Raw genomic sequence first — 12803 nt, 5'->3', positions numbered from 1 at the left:
TATGAATTTCAATCACAAAACATGCTACGGACCTGCTCGCGCACTCAAAACACTGAAAATAGGTCGTCTTGACCCGATATTGACCATGGCCAAACTCCCAAATTTCTTAACTTTACTAATCTCTCAACCAATGATCCAAAAATACACCCAAGCCCCTCGGGACCTCAACCAAATATACCAACACGTCCCAAAATACAATACGAACTTAGTGGAGGCTTCAAATCTCGTCAAACAACGTCAAAATTATGAATCGTGCATCGAATCGAATATAAGTTTTTCAAATCTTCCAACTTCTATATTTTGCGCCGAAAAGTATCAAATCAATCCGGAATGAATTCAAATTTTGCACACAAGTCATAATTGACGTAATAGAGCTATTCCCATTTCCAGAATCGAAATCTGACCTCGTTATCAAAAATTCATCCTTCAATAGGATTTTGCAAAATCTTCTATTTTTTCAACTTTCGCCAAAATGCGTCGAATTGTCCTACGGACTTTCAAATCTGAATCTGGACATACGTCGAAATCCAAAATTACCATATGAAGCTATTGACATCATCAAAATTCTATTCCGAGGTCGTTTGCTCAAAAGTCAACTCTCCGGTCAACTCTTTCCATTTTAAGCTTCTAAATAACAATTGTTCTTTTAATTAAATTCCGAATCTTTCGAAAATCAAACTCAACCACACTCGCGGGTCATAATACATATTGCGAAGCTGCTCAAGACCTTAAGTCACTGATCGGGCGTAAAATCTTAAAACGATAAGTCGGGTCGTTACATCAGACCTCTGACAGCAGAAATTCCTTCTACGCGATCGCGAATTTCCTTCTGCGATCGCGATTCACAAGGCCTGGAAAAGCACTATGATCTCCGCGATCGCGGCCCTTTCTGCGCGATCGTGAAGAAGGATGCACCAGATCTCACAAACAATAGCTCAAACATAGCGAAATGAACCTATTCCAAGACTCGGAATCCCAAACATACATCAATAAAATCAAAGTTCACTTCAAATCAATCTTAAGAAATTCTAAAACCTTCAAAATGCCAACTTTCCACAATAGCGCTGAAATACTTTTGGACCACCAGATACTCAACCCAAAAATACGCCCAAGTCCGAAATCATCATACGAATCTATTGGAACCTTCAAATTCCGATTCCGAGGTCATTTACTCAAAAGTCAAACCTTGATCAACTCTTCAACTTAAAGCTCCCGAATTGAGAATTTACCATCTGAATTAACTCCAAACTTCCCGAAATTCAATTTCTACTACGCGTACAAGTCATAAAACATGAAGTAAATCTACTCAAGGCCTCAACCCGTCGAACAACGCGGTAGAGCGCAAAATGACCGGTCGGATCGTTACAGCTAGATGAACCCACATAAACACGACGAGGTCTGGCAAATGTTTATTTGAACGCTACGGTTGAAACTACACCCATGCCTAACTCTCGAACACGGTCGGGATGCTCGGGACCGAGTACTACACCAAGTGCATCATTAGGTGAAGCTTCTACAAGACTTCCTGATGTTTGACTTCGAATTTCTCCAATTCTCTCCTACATGAAAGAAAATAAGCATGAATGGACCTAAACTTAAAGGTTTCATAGAAGATGAAATTATTATTTTACCTACTTATGTAGTTAAACATTACGTAAAATATCGCACCAGATAGAAGAAAATGGACTCAAATAGCAGCAAGTAAAAAATCACCCAAATCAGCCTACAAATTATACAGAACATCACAGCAGAAGGCACAAAAATAACCCGAAAAATAGCAAGTAAAGCAACTCCTGAACCAGCCTAACAATTACACAAAATAGCACACCAAACGATACAAAATATGTGTGTCTCCCTTTCAGGAAATTGACTAATTTGAGTGCATAAACCATGTACTGATGCAGTCCCACATGGCGTAAAACCAAACACTACAATTCTGGTTTCCTGTCCAGAGAAAACCATAATTTAAATCAAAGAGAATATCCTGAATATTGATCAAGAACTCCACAACAAAATTGATCAAAAATGTTAACTCGCAAAATTTCAAAAACAAGAAAAGCAGGACCATTGAGTATAGAAGCAGCAAACAAAGAGGAACATGCTGATTTTTGAGCTACAAAGTTTACCATCAACATTTGAGATGGCATCGTCAATTAAGGCAAATTGAGAATTCTTTCAAATAGACCTCAATAGAATGAAGGATACTTGATCACAAATGGCCCTGGACACCATTGTAGCTGAATTTTAAGTAATGTCCATCGTGTAATCATATTTAATGCATTCAAATAAAATAAAGATAGCTGTAAAAGTATAAATCACCATCATTCAAGTATAGTAAACTTAGGTGTCATTTAGTCATCAAAATACTCACCGACGGGAACGAACAACACCACCATTCAAGTACACTTAAAATAGTTCTCTCTTTATTTCGACTTATATGACAATCCAGAATGCTTGAAATCAATCTATTTCTATACAACTTTCATAACTTTAAGATGTACATGCTCACCCAAAATCTCAAAATGCTAAATTATCAGCAAATGATATTTTTTATCAAGAACAAGAGCATATCAAACTTCGAATCACATTCACATGAAATAATAAAAGTCATGAATATATATGATGTTACTTTCTTCTTCTTAACAGCCTAAACGTAACTGGAAATAGAGAGGTTTAACGTGGCGGCCAATTCAAAGAAAAAGACTTAGAAGTCTTTTTCAAAGGCCTTAAATCATGGGATGGACCCCACAAAGAACATGTTACATAAGCTTAACACATATTTACTTCGAATCAATGGACCATTCTTTTAAAAGCTTAAGCAGAACTTTCATCAAACATGTTATGTACAAAGGAAAGCAGAGCATTACACTTGAAAGAAAATAGCAGAAAATAACTACAGAAAATTAGAACACCCAAAATTGCTATTACATTCCAATAAACATGCTCTAATAAATGGTTTAGGGAAGATGCCGATAGCGATTAGATAAAACAAATACGAAAGGGAGAAGAGACAAAGAACAACCATGTATGTCTAAAACATAAGCAATAAATTGTCGAAATCACATGAGTTTGAGCATTAGAAATTAGAATCATAACAAAAAACATATTCAAATATGAATAAAATCCGAATACCAAATTTTGGACAACAAGCAACAATGTCAAAATTAATTGAATGCAACATAATTACAATCCAAATACCAAATAAAGCAGCAAAAATTGAAATAACTGTCAAATAATCAAACAGAAAAACAACAAAAACATAGACCCAGGACCAAAAGAAAAAGAGAAACTAGGAAAAATCACTGCACACTCAAACATGCATGAACCCTAGAATATTTAAGAGAAGGAAGGATATTTATTTAACATCTTAATAGAAACGATTTGAGTTATATTGAACCTTAGCTATTTGTAATGACCCGATCAGTCGTTTTGATCTTTAGCATTATATTCGGTGATTTGAGACTTTGAGTAACTTTATATTATATATAATGACTTGCATGTATGGTTGGTTTTGGTTTTCGTTCAGTTTGGGGTTGATATGGAGGAATGATTCTCGTTTTTGAAGCTTTAAGTTGGAAGAGTTGACCAAAGTTTGACTTTTGGGTAAACGGACTCGGAATCGGGTTTTAATTATTCCAATAAGTTTGACTGATTATTTTGGACATGTCCACAATGTTTGATTAAATTTCGATAATTTTCGGATAAGTTTGGATTGTATGGTGATTGTTTTCAGTTTCGACGTCAATTTGAGCATAAAGGTTACCATATTGAGCAAACACATTTGATTTGTGTTTCGACTAAATCATTATATCTGTATCATAATTTTGAAATCATAACAACTGAAATCATCAAGTTTTGACATCATATGAGAAATTTATGGTCATTTTACTAAGAATGTGCCAGATTTTTCAGATTAATTATGAAATTGCCACTAAATTCGTATTTAAAAAACTGCACTATTTTCAAATATTGAAACCAACATATCTCCTTCATTATACGGTCAAATGGAGTGATTCAAAAGCCTAACTTGATTGGAATTTCACAAAAACTCTATTGGAGGAATCAAAAGCGAGTTTCGAGATTATTTAGCATAAGAAACGAGACAGAACAACTGGGCATTTTTGGGTATTAATGTTGTTGGAGTTTTTCTCATCTTGAAAGTTTGGGATTGGGAGAATTCAAGGATGTTCTTCAAGTTTCTTCCATTGGGTAAAGTCTAAATCATAACCTAAGTATTTCCCTTTGATTTATTCTTTTGGTTTAAGCGTTAATCCATAATTTTAATTAAAAACTTATTTAATTCTTTAAATCAAGACATAGGGTTATGTCCTAAATCTTAATATTGAAAATGCGTTAGAGGCCTTTATTTTCCGATTCCTTTTGGGGTCTTGTTCTCCTATATTAAGAGAATAACATACTCGAATTTAGAGATTTTTGGAGGAGTATTTCGGGAGATATGGGATCCAACTTTTGGTTGAGCTATCGGTCTCCGATTGAGTCGATTTTCGTTCATGTGAGCTTGTATTGGTTCGGCTTCGCTTGGATAAACTTGGATTCGGAATCCAAGGAGGGCCCGACATTTACTTTTGTTGATTTTTTTGGAGAAAATGTAAATATCATAGCTTTATTTATTGTAATTGGTTTCTCTTACATTGTTTGATGTTTCGGCTTCGCTTGGGTAAACTTGGATTCGGAATCCAAGGAGGGCCCGACATTTACTTTTGTTGATTTTTTTGGAGAAAATGTAAATATCATAGCTTTATTTATTGTAATTGATTTCTCTTACATTGTTTGATGTTATTAAGTTATTTTTTGTTAGATTTGAGCAGTGTGAAAGCGAATTTTAGGGGAAAAGCTATATCGGAGGGTTGAGTTGGCCTAGTTGAGTTAAGTATCTTGCCTAACTTTGTGTGTGGGAAACTACCCCTTAGGATTTGGGTTGATTGTGATATTTGTGTTATGTTAAAGTCGAGTACGCAAGGTGACGAGTTGGTACACGGGCTATATGTGGTATTTGACCGGTTTAGATTATCTAGACTCTTTACATGCCTTTAATTGAATTGTCATAACATGTTATATCTCTCATTGTTAATCTACTCTTACATGATCTATATGACGTTGTTAGCACTTGTTCTACCTCTTACTTGTTATTTTGCTCTTATATGCTTTAGTTGAAGTTATTGCCTTCCTTATTGTCTTGTTACCTCTTAATTGTTGAATCACTTTTAATTGAAGTTGTTATTTCATGGAATATCATCTTGTTGAGTTATTGGTGTTTAAGTTATAATAGACGTTATCACATTGTGACGAAGTTGTTAATTGTTGAAATACCTTTCTTTGTTGAGCATTCTCATTCAATTTGTTATTGTTGAAATTCTTGTATATATTTTGGTTGAGCCATGGGCTATTTATTGTGAAAATATTAGTGTTGTTGACTTTGTGGTATGTTGTGGCATATGGGCTCTTGTGGTGCGCGTTGTGATTGTGTTGTGATATTGATACGCATGCGGTGGTATAAGGTTAGGGGTTGATACGCATGTGGTGAGATAAGGTGGGCTTGATACACGGATTGCTAGTAGAGGAACTACTTGTAGCCATGCGGTGAGATAAGGTGGGCTAAAACGTGTGTAGCTATTTCGGAAAAAAATAATTTTTAAAACTAAATATAATGCCCACGCGGTGATATAAGGAAAGATTGTGATTGAAATTGTGAAATGTGAATACGAGACGGTACGTCGATTGTAATTTTTATTGTACATTCCATATTGGAACAACTTGTTGATTTGAACGGTCATTGTTATTCCTTCAATCATTCATTCCATTTTGATTGTGTTTGATTATTTGTTGTTATTTTGGTGTTGGAACGATTGTGGTTTCTTGTGTGAGTCATGCATTCTACGTGATTTGTTGTATTGCTTTAACATGCTAATATGTGCCTCTGTTATAACTTGGTGAATTGATTGTCAATGTGAATATAATTGCGTGGAGTCACTATATCATATTCTGTTGAGTTGTTTGTAACATAGTGGTTTAAATAAAAGAATTATTAACATATTTTATTCTATGAGATAGAACTCGTTATCTCACTCGGTGCCTTATTATTCTGAATGGTTATCGCATTTTCACTAAATTGGGTTCTCAAATTATACTCATCACCCTATTACATGTTTGCCTTACTTAAAATTGTTATCATATTTTTCTTTAACAAATTCTATATTTAATTCATTAATTTAACTTATGTTTTGTTTTGTTTAAAAATGATACTTTTACTCAATTTTATTGATTTCTAAACTAAACCCATCTTATACTCTATTTCGTACAAATTATATATTATTTTACTTTACTTGATTTCTAAAATAAACTCATTGTTTTATTTGACGCCTTACTTTATTCAAGATTGTTATTATGTTTAATGGTGTCTAAATATAGCTTCTGTTCATCTAAAGTAATATCTATCACGGTTGTAGCACGTGGGCTTTGCCGTGCGAAGATGATTATTATTGTGGGCACGAGGTGCCATATGTGTAAGATTTGGAAATTGTGGTTCATGACTTGTGGTTTACGAGATATGGTGCCTAGGGATAATTCTTGTTGTAAGTCCATGCATTAGGAGCGATTTAATTATTTGAGTTGTCATCCGTTTTTTTCCTTATTTGAGTTTATTTACATCTCATCAGTGTTATGATTATGTTATTTCTTTATTACTCATTTACTACTTGCTACCATTATGTTTCTATTACTTCATTGTTGGTTGTAAATCAATAATTTTTTCACCGTTGATCTTACATTGATGTTCTTTTTATTGTTAGCTTATGTATATTTTGAACATATTTCTATGTCTAGTAGGTGTCTTGACCTGGCCTCGTTACTACTCTACCGAGGTTAGGCTTGATACTTACTGGGTACCATGTGGTGTACTCATGCTACACTTCTACACATTTTTGTGCAGATCCAGGTATTCTGATTGTGTTGTTGAGAGTTGCGTATGTGCGGCGGGAGACTTCAAGGTATACTTGCTTGATGTTCGCAGGCCTCGGAGTCATCATCTTACTTTATTATGTTACTGTTAAATTGTAATTCAAAATAATATTGTGTTTAGAAATTCTAGTGTGTTTTAGTAGTGCTCATGACTCCGTACTATCGATTTTGAGAAATGTATAACTATTGGCCGCTTGCGGCTATGTATGTCATTTAATGATTTATAATAAATGATTAAATAGTTCAATTTTGTTATTAAATCAGCATGTGTTAGGTTTATCTAGTCTTAGAGACTATGTGTTATCACGACATCCTAAGGCGAGAAATTGGGGTCGTGACACTACTGAATTTTCAAAATTTAAGGAAATGATTTCAGTTTTTCCCAAATATTGAACCATAGCAAGCAATCTGAGGATAGGGTATAGAGATTTACCAATCGATTCAAGATGGAGTCAATGTAACGAGATGCCGGCGCGACCTAAATTATGCCGACAGATGAGAGAGAAAGCATAGTACAGAGAGATGAGAGAAAAGAAAGTATAGAGAGATGACAGACAGAATAAACGAGGAAAATTATGGAGGGAGACCAAATAATATGGGTGGAAAATTTAATAGACCGAGTATAACTTTTTAGATATATAGCGGCGATTAAAAACCGCCATAATATAAACAGAACCGCCATTATTAAAATAAATAGGACGACATCTTAAAAATCGCCATATTCCGTTTCGTTTTATGGCGGTTCTTTCCAACCGTCGTAATTAAAACGCCACAATTTTCCTATTTTTTGTAGTGAAGTAAATAATAATTAATGTTAGTAAAATACGAACATATTCCACCAAAACCATTCCCTTTGAGAACATCCCCCTGCAATTTTTTAAAAGTTGCAGTAGTGACCACTAGGGGTGTCAATAGATCTTTAATAACCGACTAAATCGACCGAACCAAATCGTATCAAATCGATTATTATGTTTATTTTAATAAAATTGTAGGTTTTATATAAACTTATAACCATATCGAATAACAGTGTAGATTTTTTATTTTATAAAAATAAACCGAAAAAATACCGAACCATACCGAATAAATTTATATATGAAAAATATATTTTATATATTAACTTTAAAACCAACAAAGCATTAAGTTTTTTTCTTCGGTTTTGGGATTACGAAAATGGCTACAAGTAACCAAATAATTAATATCCAAAGTCCCAACTTCCAAGCCTATTCTACTACTCATATCAAAACTAAATTAGTTCTAACATCTTGAGTCGCAAGCCACTAAGTATTCCAGCGATCTTCAGTAGCAAGTAACAAGGTATTCGATATCTTTCCTCTAGCATGATTTAGATTTCTCTTCTTGGATACTAATCTTTTAATAAGCTCTATTCTTGAGTCCCAACTTGATTAGTATCATTTCACTCATATGATTTATATTTCTCTTGTCTTTGCTTAATTTGCGCTACCATAGAATAATGAGATGAATCTCTATTCTTGAAATATTTTATTTTCTTTTGATCATCATTTTTAAAATTGTAAAAATATTTAGAAACTTTTATCAAGTCCTATGCAATCACACATTATCGCATTGTAACCTCGACTAGACTCTTGCGTGATATTTTTCAAAAAAATACTAAAATATTAATCAAACCGTACCGATACCAAAGAGAAACCGAGATGATTGGGGTGGTTTCAAAAAATATAATTTTGATTATATAAAATAAAATAACCGAAAATTTAGTATGATATAAATTTTATAAAATAACATGCCGAACCGAATTATTGACACCCTTAGTGACCATGGGAAGGAGAATGGGCCCTTTAAGAATCCCATTCATTTAAAGTTAGTGCTAATGCCTTCCTGCCACTATTTCTGAATTCATTAATATTAGTCATAAAATATAGAACTTTTTTTTTGGTCTTTAAATTTGTTTACTGGTGTTGACTATTGAATTATACATCTAAGTGGTGCAGTTATAACCATTAGATATTAATTTCCGAATTTTGTTTCCAATGAACCATTTTATATAGTAAAATAAACAATAAATATTGACGATAGCTATGATATTGGCGAAAAGGCCTAACCGATAGAGTAGCTGAAATGTGAATTCTAAGCTTATATTAGCTCGGGATAACAATTTCATAATATGTCAACATCATTTAAAGTAAGTATCCTAATTAAGTGACTTGAAATAATATAGGGGCGTCTAATATTCAAGGGTATGTTCAAGTAATTAAGACAAATATTAGAATTTCGATAGAAGCAAAAATCTAAATGATATTTTTAAAGCTGATAAACCAAATTACTCAATAATCGTGCTGAAAAAGTCATACGTTTAATTAATCAGAATGTTTCCCAAATTGATGTAAACACCCATAGTCAAACCCTTGTCATTTCAAGGATAAAACAATTTTATATGGACAATATAGACAAACAATGACCAAAAATATCCCTTTCGTGGCACGTGCCTTATATTGAGAACAATCCCAAATTTTATGTTATATCCCTTTCATGGCACGTCACGAATAAGAGAAAAAACCCCTCTAAACGTGGCAATTGAGAGCCTAATCTCCGGTTTACCCTTCTAACGTTTTGGACGTTGATAAATACACCCATCTGTTTCCGTTATGTGAACCTTTTCGGAACTAGGGTCAAATTGGTAAATTTTTGGTGTAAACTTGAATATAGAATTTTTAATTTTTTTTTTTTTGAAAATAAAATTTAGGTAGAATATAGGAAAATTGTCAGTTATATCCATTTATAAGTAACTTGTTATAAAAATTGGTCAATTTATAAAGTATTATTAATATGAGTTAATTAGCTATTTATAACAAAAAAATCAAAATTTTACTTCTTCTTTTTTTTATATGTGAATGTTATTAGAACAGAATGAACACTTCTATAGCATGTCTCTTTATTTGAACACACCACAGCTCAAATACGTCATTGAGGGCGCAGTAGTGACCATGAGCCAATGAGCTTCGAGTCGTAATACTTTAATTAGTTCAAATGTCTCTTTCAGGGATCCAGAACATCTTAAGAGGCATAATATGATATTTTATATTTCGTATAACTTAATCTTTATGAAATGAGGAAGTCGTTGAAATTGTATCCGTAAAAATCTGTACTGCAATATTTAAGACAAGATAACACTAAAGGAAGAATTTCAAGCCAGTCATCACTCGAGCTCGACCAGGAAGCAGCGAGGTTCGTGGCCGAGATGTTTGTTTACCTTTAAAATTGGATAACAATTAATTTATAATATGGTTCTAAGGACACGTGATTTCACCTAATACCTATTGATAAATGTGAGGATGGGTAATAGAAATTAACAATAAAGTAAAGCAAACCGATGTTAGAATGGAACTCAGCCTTTGAGTTTGGATACCCTCGAACTGGTTGATGTCAAAACAATTAAAGTATAACAAGCTGATGAACAATAGTATAAACGAGAAAGAAAATTATATTGCTTTTTATATCTGTGAATTGTGTCCTACAAATGATTAGAACCCTTTTTATATAGTAGAGGAATCCCACTCATGGTATGATTCTAATTACAGGAGGAAATCCCATGATTAGCTAATTAACCGTTTCTGATTTGATCTGTTCCGAGATTTACGCCATGATCCTCGACCAGTCACCGAAGTTTACGCCGTGATCCTCGACCAGTCACAGATATCTCGCCTTTATGTTATTATGCTATCTTTGATCTTGCTCGATGTCTGTCTCATTTGACTTCAATTGCCACTAGCCTCGATCTCGACAGGTACCTCGATTCTGAACTTGGTACCTAGTCCTCGTGATTTAGTTTGTTCCGTTACGAGGCCGACCTTCAATGCAATCTCCCGGTCTTGGTCAAATAGTGAAATCGGGTGGGCCCGATTTTAACCGTATACAATGTCAATAAGGGTCGAGGTCGAGCATTGTTGGCAAAGCTGTAACGGCTAGTTTTCGAAATAGGATATTAAAGATAATATTCTAGTGGATATTCTCTATACTTGTACTATTATGATTTATTAAAAAAATGTCTCATATAAATAGAAAAGGAGACAATGATGTAAGGCACGTGACATTCATTTGACAAGAACAAACTTTTGATAAAAGATTATTTTTCTTTCTTACAAAGATACAAATACTACATTTTCATCTAGATTATGGCTCGGATTACCCCACACCCTTCCTTCATATCCGAGAATAATTCGAACATTCTGAGATTTGTCTGTCACTCATCATTGTGAGGAGGGATAATTAACTAGTTCATACTTTATTGGATGAATCACTTCTTCTATTTACTTAAATATTATTTATTAATGTTTATTGTTAGTTGTTGCTACACTAATGCTCATACTTTTTGGAATAGTTAATGCATATTGTTGTCAATCCCCCGCTAGATCTGATCAGCATTAGTCACCTTTTGGAAATAACATTAAGAGATATTATTATTAACTAAGTTTAACCCATTATTATATAAACAAAACTGTTTTAACCAAAAGTTACACTTTTTGGTCATACAATTCGGCGCCGTCTGTGGGGATTTCTTAGTTAAGCTTTTAGTTTCTTTTAGATGTACAGCCAACACGAGCCACTAACGTAAAAAAAAAAAAGAGAAAGCAAAAAAACAAGATCTCCTTTCTTTGTACGTAAAAAATCCTAACATGGCAGGTAACCGAGAAGAAAGGGCGAGAATAATCAATGACCTCCCAACTAACCTCATGAACATCATCAACGAAAGCTGCGAAACGGCAGACGAAGGCGCAACGCCCAATGCCTCCCCTAGGCAAGATGGGTCATCGCCTCCTCATTGAAGCATCACAAAGTTTCTTGGTAAGGGAGCCTCCACATCTGTGGGGAAGGAGACACCCCCAGCTGTAAAAAAGCTCCTCGAAGCATGGCTAAACGACACGCTAAATAGCATCCTTAACAATCCCGCCCGGGACGCGGCCACAGAAAATGCAAGAACTTACGTTATACAACCAGCAAACGAGCAGCACAACCAACTCCCTCCACCTCCCACGACAGGTATTACTCACAATGTCGTTAATAGTGCATGCGATAACACTCTCGCATCCATTCTAAAAAGGATGGAGGAAATGGAGAATGAGAATAGAGCACTCCGGGACCAAATGAGGGAACATCAAGAAAGGGTCGATAAAATATCGGGCGCCCCTAAGCTTTTGCCGAAGAGAGATGCCGACCAATTTGTCGAGCAGCCTTATAGTGATGACACCGCCCCACATGCCATACCAAAAACCTTTAAAATGCCGACCTACCTCAGGATATATGATGGCACGACCGACCCTGAAGATCATGTGACTCACTATGTCACCGATGTGAAAAGAAATGACCTCGCCAAAGAACAAGTATCTTCCATTTTGTTGAAAAGTTTCGGTGAAACCCTCACAGGAGGAGCGTTAACATGGTATTCACAACTATCTACGCGTTCCATTGAAACTTTCGAAGAGATGGCCGACAAGTTCTTAACGGCCCATGCTGGGTCCAAGAAGGTCGAGGTGAGAGTAAACGACATATTTTCTATTAAACAGTATCTGGGAGAGGGATTGAGGAACTTACTCGCACGGTTCAACCAAATAAGGATGACCTTGCCGAACGTGTCAGAAGGGATGGCGGTCGCAGCCTTCCAAAACAGGTTGAACAGGGATGGTTCGAGGACGACTAGAAAGCTATTAAGTCGACTGATGAAGTACTCCTAACCACTTGGGATGAAATACGCAACGCATATTGGGTCGAGGTCCAAGAAGATGAGGACAACCTCAATGGACCAACTCATCGACTGACCTCGGTACAGGCTGAACCCAGAAAAGATCGAA

Source organism: Nicotiana tabacum, chromosome 24 (assembly GCF_000715075.1).
Source record: "Nicotiana tabacum cultivar K326 chromosome 24, ASM71507v2, whole genome shotgun sequence".
Taxonomy (NCBI): domain Eukaryota; kingdom Viridiplantae; phylum Streptophyta; class Magnoliopsida; order Solanales; family Solanaceae; genus Nicotiana; species Nicotiana tabacum.
This window is presented reverse-complemented; position numbering follows the sequence as displayed.